The sequence below is a fragment of the Canis lupus genome, chromosome 13 (genome assembly GCF_048164855.1).
Source record: "Canis lupus baileyi chromosome 13, mCanLup2.hap1, whole genome shotgun sequence".
In the NCBI taxonomy this organism is placed as follows: Eukaryota; Metazoa; Chordata; class Mammalia; order Carnivora; family Canidae; genus Canis; species Canis lupus.
The window spans coordinates 19,039,483-19,051,669 of NC_132850.1; positions in this window are offsets into that span (position 1 = coordinate 19,039,483).

Below are 12,187 nucleotides of genomic sequence, written 5' to 3' on the forward strand. Positions count from 1 at the left end.
TTTTTTTCCCCCATTATTATCCTTGCACTGGTTGAGGTGACCTGTGATCCGTCACTGCAATTTACCAGAAGCTCCGGTGATTGTTGAGCCCCCCCTTTTTTTTTTCACCAGGTGGGAAATTTTGTTCCATGGTTGGATGCCTCATGCAAACCATCCCTTCCAAAAGCAACACTAATAAATCACGACGTTACGAAAATTTCAAAACTATGAGTAAGCCTCATTACGGAAATAACCTTGGGTTAGGATACCAAGGGCTCCTCCCTTCTCAGCTCCTCCTTAGGTGGAAACGGATCCTAGGAATTTAAAGTTATTTTTTTACGCTCCTTCTTGAATGCATGTTTGAGTTGGTTTAACCTCCTTTGGATTATTTCTATCTCCAACTAAGCATGTTGTTCCAAAAATAAATCACATTTACATTTTCTTTACTGCATTATGAGGACAAAGTACATGTCTTTGGGGGTTTTTTTTAATTACTATTAATGGTTTAGCATTTTTCAGCAGTATTTAAGTAAGATGTGTACTTTTGCTGTTGTACACTTGATAAGCTACAGTTGTGTAAATATATATTTTATATACATTGGGTGTTAAGTTTTTTAGTAACTAGATGGAAATGAGACCGCCAAGGCAAGCGAGGGTCCAAGAACAGATTTTATTGCAGGCACCCTCGGAGGAGGTTCCACGACTCAGGGGGGAAAGAGAGTGAGTCGAGGAAGTCGCGCCAAGACAAGGTGGTCGGGGGTTTACATAACGTTGTAAGGCAGAACGGTTTCCTATTGGTTGGCTCATATGCAAAGGAAGGATTGCAATCCAACCAGAGTGACCCTCACTATGCAAAGGAAGGATTGCAATTCGACCAAAGGCGACTTCCTCCTCTGGGGTTTGAAGGGCATTGGGTTCGGTTGGGGAAGTCCAAAGGAGAGGTGTAAGGGTCTGCTCAAGCTGTCGTCCCAAGTGGAGGTGGTGACAGGAACCTCAGCCATTTTGGCGTATCCGCCATCTTGAGGAGTTTCCCTTCCCGCCTGGCCCCAACATTGGGAAACCAAAAAACTCATTTGTGTCACTTTGTTGTGATATTCTCCTTGTTTCAGTGGCCTGGAACTGAACCCGCGGTATTTCTGAGGGATACCTGTACTGATGTAGGTCTTATCATAATAGCAAAGAGGCCTAACTTGACCTTGCAAAAAAAAACGAGGGGATACCTGCAATTTTCAAACCTCTCAAAGTGCCTTACTAAATGGTTACCAAGGCAGAGATAAATGTGTAGGATTCTCCCCCTTAGGGGGAACTTTTTTCTTTGTTCTTTCAACTTTGTTTGGTGTTTCGAGGTACAGCAGGGTCATAAGTCAAGGTGAATGACCCGTTGTTATGTAAAGAACAATGTGGGAGGATTTCCTTAATTATGTAAATATAGGGTGAGTAGGCTACTGTTCTGGGATTAATGATGGAGGATAGAATGAAGGTGAGTCACCTTGAAGAGATCATTTTTGTTTTAAGTGTTACTAAAATAATTTCCTCTAATTATGCAAGTACTGATGAGAAGGACCCCGTTGCCGAAGGAAGAGGAAATACAGGGAAGTCCAGGAAGACAGTTCCAGCTGAAAGTCCTGGTAAATGTCTGCTGGAGACCGATAGAACGTTCTAGCTCAGGTCTGTTAAGTGTAGAGTCTCCTTGACTGAAAATAATACCGGAATGGCTGCCTTTTCCGGAAGAACCCTTGAGATGAGAGTTCTGCGTTAGCCCCAGAAACCAGAGAACTGGGACGTCTCCTGGTAACCTCTGAACCCAACCTTTACGGGCAGTGTCCCCACCAGCCTCCTCTCCAGCCTCGTGTAGTCTCTACGGGAGCCTGAACCACACCTGGATTTTCCCCACGTCATAGCTGAAATTGTAACTGCCTTCCATCTGGGAGGCAGCGAGGAATCCGGGGCTCACAGCCGATTTAGCCAGAGGCCTCTCCACGGAGCCTAACATGGAAGGAAGAACAACCCACCCCAAGTATATGATGGTAAAGGAATTGCTGCTGACCTCGCACTTGTGGCTGCTGCAGGAGCTGGAGCCTTCACCTGGGTTCTGATTTTGAGACACAACTTTCCCAAGGCAGCTGCTACTTAGATGCTGGGTCCTACAGACACAAAACGGGGAAGGGTTTGTATGTCTACAAGGGGACAGGTCAGTCTGCTGCTCCTTCTGCTGTTTCTGGTACACCAATGCAAGTGCTGTTCTAGAATGGAGCAGGGTTAAAAAAAAAAAATAGAATGGAGCAGGGTTCGTTAATATGTACTGTGGTTACACTTACACTCCAAAACCTTCCTTTTATGACTGTCCACCTTCACTCAAGCCATACTTGGTATCTCTTAGATCTGCTTTTGTCTTTTTTTTTTTTTTTTTTTTTTTGAGACAAGCAGAGAGACAGAGTGTATGCATAAGTGGGGAGGGGAGGCAGAGGGAGAAGTAGGCTCCCCAATGGGCAGGGAGCCTCTGGCGAGGCTTGATCCCAGATCCTGACCTGAGCTGAGGACAAACCCTTAACCAGCTGAGCCACCCAGGTGAAAACTTTGTTAACAGAATCAGGCAGTGGTCCCATGTGGCCTGTGGGCTTTAGTTTGCCAAGCCCTGGCCTAGAGGATGAGCTAAAGGATACAGAGGATGAACTGTAGGTTGGGAGATAAGGGCGGGATGAAGTTCCAGAATGTGATGATGAAGTTCTCGAAGAGGAAATGGGCAGGAGGTCCCAGTAGTTTTCATGACCTTGAATTCCAGCTGACGCAGGGAATCCTCTTCCTGCCTCAGATAGTCTCCGGTTGTCAACAGTAGAGCACAGCTGGGGTCACACCAAGCACGAAAGGGCAGGACTCAGAAAGAAATACCTACGGTCTGCTGGAAGAAGGGCTCCTTACTCATGGATCTGATCTGCGGGAGGGGGAGGGACGGGATATTATTCAAGGGAGGAGAAAGGGATCAGAGGCCAGGCAGTAGGAGCAAAAAATATCCAAGCATCAGAGCTAGGGTGGCCTGAGGAAGTGAGACCATTAAAAGATACAAGCAGCAGCAGCCGGAGGGCTGTGGGGCTCCTGGGAGCTCACGGTCCAGGCCTTAGCGCCCGATGGGGCTGCTCTTTAGGCGGCTAGGGTGCAGTTTGCCTGGGTTGGGGGGTAGGTAGGATGTGATCATCGCTGTGGTCCTAAGAGTCTGCCAATTTAGGACTCTGTTACAGAAGGTCAGGCCCACCAATATGTTTCATAAAACGTATAAGCAGTGTCTGCCACACAGAGGAATGCATGTTAGGAGTCCGGAGAGTTCCACTATTAACGGACTTCTAAAAGAAGGGGATGCGTAGCTGGAAGAAAATACAGAAGAGAGGAACAGTTTTATGTGTCAGGAGTAAATTCATCATTTTGAAAAATTTATTTACAAAAGGAGCATCCTAGGTAAAAAAAAAAAAAAGCCTTTGAAGATTTCAGTTGCTTAACGTGAGCCTATGACACTGTGTAGCCACTAATAGGGTCTTTGTCCATATTCCGTGCCTGGTGCTGAGACAGTGTTGAGATTATGGGAGGTCCGCATTGTTCTGCAGCCTGCGCAGTTCAAGGCACGCGTGGAGACTTCTAGTTTTTGGCTCTGGGTGCCACACCCTAAAGGATAAAGCTGGATAAGGCTATGTCAAGAGGACAGTGGCCAGGGAGTGGAGAATACGTCCGTGATGTGCTACATAAGTGTGTTCACCACGTAATTCATTGTCCAAACCGGGATGTGTTAGGAGAATGAAAGAGGGCTCTTAAGAAAAATTACCCCCAACCTGGACATCAGGCAGGAGAGTGACTGAGTATCCTTTTCCCAGCGTACCGGGACATTTAAATAAATTTTCGTTTGCTGCGCGGCTTCATTGCAAATTCTGTTTGACGTTACGCGGTATCTCAAGTGGGCCTGCAGAGCCCCTCACCTCCTTCCTCGCCCTACACAGCCCTACGTGGCCCTACACGGATTCAGATAAGGTACCTGCACAGTCAGTTGTGCCTCGTTATTTCCCCAGTGGTCCCAGGCAGAGTCTGTGAGTCTTGTGATCTGAACTTCCCACGTTGAGGTTCTGCTCTACGGGAGTGTTCTCTGCCCCGCTGGCCTCAGGACCTCACTTCCTGCTGTTGCTGGGTGAGTACTCGGTCTCTCTTGAAAATGGAAAGATTGGGGCACCTGGCTGGCTCGGATGGTTAAGCATCTGCCTTCACCTCAGGTCGTGACCTCCAGGTCCTGATGTCAAGCTCCATATCAGGCTCCTGGCTCAATGGGTAGCCTGCTTCTCCCTCGGCCTGGGCCTCGGCCTCTCCCCCTGCTAATGTGTTCTCTCGTTCTCTCTCTCTCTCTGTCTCTCTGTCTCAAATGAATAAATAAGAAAAAAAACTTTAAAAAAAATGGAAGGATTGCTTTCTGAGGCATACGCTGCTAGGCAGTCTTCTCCTGGAAATCTCGATGGTTTTATTTTTTTTAAGATTTTATTTATTTATTCATGAAAGACACAGAGAGAGAGAGAGGCAGAGACACAGGCAGAGGGTAGAAGCAGGGTCCATGCAGGGAGCCCGACGTGGGACTCGATCCCGGGTCTTCAGGATCACGCCCTAGGCTGCAGGTGGCGCTAAACTGCTGAGCCCCGCCCCCCCCCCCCCCCCCTCGCTGCCCTGGATGGTTTTATGTGTAAAAATTACTGGCCTTCATCCTGCAAAGTCCTGCCTGTCTGGACAATGTTGACCTGGGATGATTTAAAATTTAATTGGCCAACTTGGGCTCTTTCAAGATTCCCAAATTAATCTGTGCAATCAGTGCAACCCGTGCAATCAAGAAAGGGTATAAGCCTAAACAGCAACCCAAATGGGAAGCTTATTTTAATTAGCATTTCAAGGCCTCAAAATGTTAATGACTCAAAACCTGCTTCCTTCCCGGACACTAGTTCTAAACCAAGGCAAATGCTCAATTGTCTCAGAGACTTTCTGAACTAGAAGAATCCCTGGCTGCTCCACCCTTCCTCCAGCTGCTTCAGCCCCTGTTTACTTGTGCACCATCCCTCCCTCCCCGGCCTGCTGAACTTCCCTTCTACGATGATTATCTGGAGCCTCTTCAGGAAATACCCCGGTTAAAGTTAAGCCAGGAGACGACATTTTAGGACGCCTGGTGTCTCATTCTTCTTGGACTAAAACTGAGCCCTGAGCTATTACCAAGGAGTTCCCCAACCCTAAGGAAAACCCTGTTGGGTTTGCTAGAAAATTCTTGATTGTAGTCCAAATTTATAAGCCAGGATTCTCTGATCTTTATCAGCTCTTTCACATGTTCGTAGGTGAAAGACTTGCCAGAGAATGGATGCAAAAAAAGGGACGGACAGATCCTCTATTGGACTTCCCCACAAAAAGGCTCTCGACATGAAAGAAGCCTCAAAATTAGCTAAAAGACCACAAAAAGATTCCTGCTGGTTTCCCCCATACTATCGACCAGAAAATTAAAAAATCCAAAAATGTGTTCAAAGATCTGATGAATGTGTTTTTTATTATTTTGCAAGATTTGAGAAAAATTTTAAACAATTGTCCGGCATTGAAGAAATTGACTATTATACTTCCACCCTTTTAAATTCTGCTTTTATTAAAGGTTTGAAAGAGAAACTTGAAACTCAAAACACTGCAATTTAACCGGGCTGCTAAGCAACCAACCCCCTGACCTAGTTAATTATTGCTGGGCAGCTCTTCCAGCCTATTCAAAACGATACAAAAAGGAAACTCACACAAGCCCTAAATACCCAAATATAAGCAACGTAGGTTATGTACCTGCAATTAAAAAAAATTTTTTTTTTGCAATTAAAAAAATTAATTAAACTTTCCTACCAAAACTCTCCAGGCACATCACCCCCTAAGGGATTGCCACTACTGCGAAAAAGCCTGGACATTGGAGGAACTGTCTCAAATTTGAGAGGCTATGACAGTTTGATTAGCCCCCAAATTTCACTGCATCTTTCCCAGGAAAACAAGCCAAATTTCAACATTAGGGCCATTCTCGGCCCCCAAAGGGTTTTTGTTTATTTTTCCACCCTCCAGATTAAAATTTTGGAGGAGATGGATTTCACTGTGGGAAATGAAGTGACCAGAGTCCCTGTAGACACCTAGACAACACTGCTTGTCCTTAACCCCACTGCCCCCCGCCCCACCCTCTGCCCCAGGGTACTGGAACTACTCAGATGGTAGCAGTTTCTAATATACCTATAACTAGTTTAAAATTATCACCAGTCCTCTTTCAGAGGGACTGAGTCCCTCTTCAAGGGACTGGCCAATTCCTTTTAGTCCTTCAGTGGTAATTCATCTTTTAGGAGATTTCCTTGAGGCCCCTGAGGCACACATATCTTTTTCCCAAAAGAGGAGAATATTTTTACATCTGAACCTGATGAAAAACCTCAGGAATATTTCTTGGTTACTGTTTCTGTGTTTTTTATGGTTTTTTGTGTTTGTTTGTTTTTTTTAAGATTTCTATATGTTTAAGTAATCTCTACATCTAGTGTGGGGCTCCAACTTAAAACCCTGAGATGGGGCAGCCTGGGTGGCTCAGCCTTTTAGCGCCGCCTTCAGCCCAGGGCGCGATCCTAGAGACCCGGGATCAAGTCCCGCGTCGGGCTCCCTGCATGGAGCCTGCTTCTCCCTCTGCCTGTGTCTCTGCTTCTCTCTCTCTCTCTCTCTCTCTCTCTGTCTCTCATGAATAAATAAATAAAACCTTTAAATAAAAAATAAAGGCAGCCTTCATGACCTCCCTGCGTTGGGTCACCTAAACCGCAAGTTGCTTTTTCCTTTCTGTCCACCAAAGAAAGAGAAGTGCCCTAGGCGTACTTTCTCAGTGCCATGGGGGTCAACACAGGTCCACGGGATACTAGAGCCAACAGTTAGACCGGGCACTTCCCTCCTTGATGGAGGGGAACTGCAGCTACTGCCAACTTGCCACAATGCATAAAGGGCACCTGGTTAAGCGTCTGCTTTCAGCTCAGGTCATGGTCCCAGGGTCTTGGGACCCTGCCCCACACTGGGCTCCCTGCTCTCAGCCTGGCGCTCCCTGCCCAGCTCCTGCTGCTTGGGCTTGCTCTCTGTCAAGGAAATAAATTCACCTTTAAACAGGAACAGCGATGGGCTCTGTCCTTACCATCTATGTGCCCTGCTCGCTAGAAGATTTGTTAGCTCTCCTCACACTCAGCTCTTACCTATACTGGCAGGGTCACCTACAAAATTCTTTTGCTCCCCACCCACCTATGGTCCCTGCAATGAGACCATCGCCCTTAAACCCTGTCATTCTTCCTCTGACAAGTGATGAAAACTCTCATGACCGTTTAATGCTGCCTAACCAACTCCTAACCCCTTGAATTGCTGAACAGGAAATGCCCCCTCAAGAATGCTGAATTAGGGGCACCTGGGTGGCTCAGTCCACAAAGTGTCCGATTCTTGATTTCTGCTCAGGGTGTGATCTCGGAGTTGTGAGACTGAGCCCCGCGTGGGCTCCACACTCGGCGTGGAGTCTGCTTGTCCCTCTCCCTGTGCTCCTCCCCGCCCCCGCTCACACACACTGTCTCTCTCAAATAAATGAATACAATCCTTAAAAAGAAAAAAAAAAAGAATGCTGGATTAACCTGGTTTACTGACAGATCCTACTTAAAGGATGAAGCCAGTGACTACTGAGCCAGTGATGCTGTAACATCCTTAACTGAAACCCTGAGGCTACAACCATACCGGAGGCCGGAGGCTGCTTCTGCTCAGCAGGCAGGGCTCTCTGGCATGAACTAGAGCCTATTTTCTAGGTAAAGATAAAGCTGCTAACCTTTATACCAATAGTAGATAGGCCTTTGGTGTGCTCATGATTTTGGTATGCTCTGGAAATAAAGAGGTTTCCTGACTTCTGAACAGAAAACAAAAAATAGTTTTTACAAATTAGATCCTTTATTTATTTATTTGTTTGTTTATTTATTTATTTATTTATTTTAAAGATTTTATTTATTTATTCATGAGAGACACACAGAGAGAAGCAGAGACACGGGCAGAGGGAGAAGCAGGCTCCCTGCGGGGAAACGTGATGCGGGACTCGATCCCAGGACATCTGGGATCATGACCTGAGTCAAAGGCAGATGCTCAACCACTGAGCCACCCAGGTGTCCCTATTTTTTTTTTTTAAGATTTTATTAATTTATTTGAGAGAGAGAAAGCATGACCGGGGGTAAGAGGAGGGACACAGGATGAAGCAGGCTCCCGCTGAGCTAGGAGTCCTGTGCTGGGTTTGATCCTAGTACCCTGGGATCATGACCTGAGCTGAAGGTAAACACTTAACCATCTGAGCCACTCAGGCGCCCCATATTAGATCTTTTTTTTTCATATTAGATCTTTTTTTTTTATTTTTTATTATTTATTTATGATAGTCATACAGAGAGAGAGAGAGAGAGAGGCAGAGACACAGGCAGAGACACAGGCAGAGGGAGAAGCAGGCTCCATGCACCGGGAGCCTGACGTGGGACTCAATCCTGGGTCTCCAGGATCATGCCCTGGGCCAAAGGCAGGCGCCAAACCGCTGCGCCACCCAGGGATCCCTCATATTAGATCTTTTAAATGCTTTCCAAACTGCCCAAATCTTTGGTGATTATTAAAATTCCAGGACATGCTATGGCAAACATAGGGAAAAGCAAAGGAAATCATTTGGTTGATACAGCTACTAAGCTGCTTTAAGTCAGCCCCTACCTTATTACTCATTACCTGCAAATATCCATGTGTCCTGAATTTGCTGATGATCAAAAAGATAAAATAACAGAAGTCCAACCGTTAACTGTTTGACAACATAGAAGGAAATGGGCATAACAAGGTTGTAAATTTGACCCCACATGAAATTTATGGAAAGGTCCTAACAATCAGTCCTCTCTCCCTGATTGTCTACAGAGACATGTCCTGCAATATATACGTGATCTGACACATTAGAATGGTGATAAGAGGGGCAGCCCGGGTGGCTCAGCGGTTCAGCACCTGCCTTCGGCCCAGGGCATAGACCTAGGGTCCTAGAATCGAGTCCTGCATCGGGCTCCCCGCATGGAACCTGCTTCTCCCTCTGCCTGTGTCTCTGTGTCTCTCATGAATAAATAAATAAAGTCTTTTTAAAAAAATAGAAAAGCCTCCTAAATGGTCATCTCTGCCTACCATAGACCTACAACTAAGAATTTCCAGAAAACTTAACCTATTCCAAGTCACTCTTCGAGACTTAGACCAGAAGCCATCACCTGGTGTAGAGCGCTTTCCCAGGAGTCAGGACCAGACCAGTTACGGATCCTTCTCCTAGAGATAACACTCTGTTTAACCCTTCGGTTTCCCTTCATCACCTAAGCTCTTTAATTTACTGTAATCGCATTATTGTTTGCCATTTCCCAAAACAAAACACCCCATAGATGCCAATTATTGCAGTGATAATAGGAAGGACAATTAAGCTGGTTGAAATACTTAGATTATTGTCCTCTTGTTGGAATCTTTATGATCTTTGCTCTTTCACACAAAGTTGGGGGTAAAATCTCTCCTTTGGCTAAACAAACATTCCTACCACTGTAGTGACTTCTGGCTCTTAAACTGATGCCACTATTACCCTCCTTTAAATTAGGTTCTTTTCAGGCACCTAGGTGGCTCAGTTGATTAAGTGTCTGCTTTTGGCTTAGGTCATGATCCCAGGGTGCTGGAATAAGTCTTGCATTGGGCTCCTTGCTCAGTGGGGAGTCTGCTTCTCCCTCTGCCCCTCCCCCTGCTCCTGCTTGCGCTCTCTTTTTCTCTCTCTCAAATAAATAAATAAAATATTTTTAAAATAGGGCAGCCCGGGTGGTTCAGTGGTTTAGCGCCTGCCTTCAGCCCAAGGCCTGATCCTGGAGACCCGGAATCGAGTCCCACGTCAGGCTCCCTGCAGGGAGCCTGCTTCTCCCTCTGCCTATGTTTCTGCCTCTCCCTCACTCTCTGTCTCTCATGAATGAATAAATAAAATCTTTTTTTAAAAAATTTTATTTATTTATTCATAGAGGCACAGAGAGAGAGAGAGAGAGAGACGCAGAGACACAGGCAGAGGGAGAAGCAGGCTCCATGCAACAAGCCTGATGTGGGACTTGATCCCGGGTCTCCAGGACCACACCCCGGGCTGCAGGCGGCGCTAAACCGCTGCGCCACCAGGGCTGCCCAAAAATCTTTTTAAAATATTAGTTTCAAAAATAAAAATAAAAATAAGATATTCGTTTTTTTTTTCCTTTCTCTCCCTTAAAGAGATGATTTTCCTGACTTAATGCCTCCTCCCTGTTTTCTCCCTGAGGAAACAATCATATAAACATCCTAGGGATCCCTGGGTGGCGCCAGCGGCTTAGCGCCTGCCTTTGGCCCAGGGCGCGATCCTGGAGACCCGGGATCGAATCCCACGTCGGGCTCCCGGTGCATGGAGCCTGCTTCTCCCTCTGCCTGTGTCTCTGCCTCCCTCTCTTTGTGTGTGTGACTATCGTAGATTTAAAAAAAAATTTTTTAAATTAAAAAAATAAAAAATAAACATCCTAGAGCCTAGCACAGGTAGGAAATCTTCCCAATTGTTGGATCTGCCACCATCAAGCAACTACAGGCTATGGAAGATAAAATACACCTTTGGTCATCCATGGTTACAACCTCTGGTCACTCTTAAACTTCCTAAATCAAACCTCTTCTGATTTTACTCACTGTGTTAAAACAGTCTTACCTCCTTGCTTTACCCTAACCTCTGCCCAAGAACTGACCTGGTCAACACCTCTCACGGAAAAATTCACTCTCCCACCCTGTTCTAAACTTCATCAAGAACTACCTGCTGGAAAAAATAAATAAATAAATAAATAAATAAATAAATAAATAAATAAATAAATAAAACTACCTGCCGCTTACACTTGGCTCATAAAAACACATCGGAGCCTAACTGGTTTTCCAATAGACACTTCTGGCCGTGAGTTTTTCTTTTTTTCTTTTCTTTTCTTTTCTTTTTTCTTTTTTCTTTTCTTTTCTTTCTTTTCTTTTCTTTTTTTTCTTTTCTTCCTTTTTTTCCTTTTTTTTTTGTAAGATTTTCCTACGCAAAAGGTTCTTTCAACTAAGTTTGCTATCAAAAGAAGCATTTACCCGCTGCTTAAACAAAACAGATTTGATTGTCTCCTGTCTTACCTCCCATACTCACAGTGAGTCTATGGATAATCAGACATGAAAAGGAATATTTACCCTCCCACAGGTTATATTTTTGTCCATGCCTGTAGGCAACCTTGGACATTTGACTGCCTGGATAACGTAGTTTTTGAATGTTGGTGAAGTCTGAAGCCAATGGCCAGGAAATAATTCTTGAGACCTCTTTGGTGCAAAAAAGGTGCTTTTTTTTTTTTTTAAGATTTATTTTATTTATTGAGAGAGGGGCGGGGGGGGGGTGCAGAAGCAGGCTCCACGCAGGAAGCCCAACGTGGGACTCGATCCCAGGTCTCCAGGATCACACCCCAGGCTGCAGGCGGCGCTAAACCCTAAAAAGGTGCTTTTGTGAAGCAGGGACAGGACCCTTGGGCAGGAAGAGCTGCTACACTGGGGTTGTGAGGAATGGCTGATTCTATACTCAGGAGTCAGGGGAAGTAAGGAAAAAGTGAGATGTCCAAAAGGACTTTGATGTGCTAAGGAGGCTCTCAGGATGCTGGAGGCCTAGCTATTGTCAAGCGGGATTGTTTTTCATTCTAGTAAAGCATTAACATGAAGACAGACAGTTGGAGCTTCCTGGAGGAATGTTCCTACTCTCCTAGTCAATGGGCTGCGGGTCATAAAGACATTTAATTGTTTACCTTCCCTTCGGCCTCTGTTTCCTCAAGGGAAGGGAAAGTGATATTAGGGATCCAGGAAATTGAATTCTGTTTTTCTGGGAGTTAGGCTATTGATATGAAGGCTTTTCCTTGTAATAAGACATTGGAAAATGAGAGAACTCCTGTCTTGCGGGACTGTGATCTCTATTAGTTAACCATTTGTTTTTCCCTTCCCTTAGTTTTAGGGCAGCCAATAATGCCTGAGGAATGTCACACATATCCCACCTTGGGGGTGGTGGTGCAGGTTGTCAGCTTGTGCTTTGTCCTCAGCTTGCCTTCAGCTCCCTCATCGTAGACAGTCAGAGAGGGACAGGACACCGTCTCCTAAA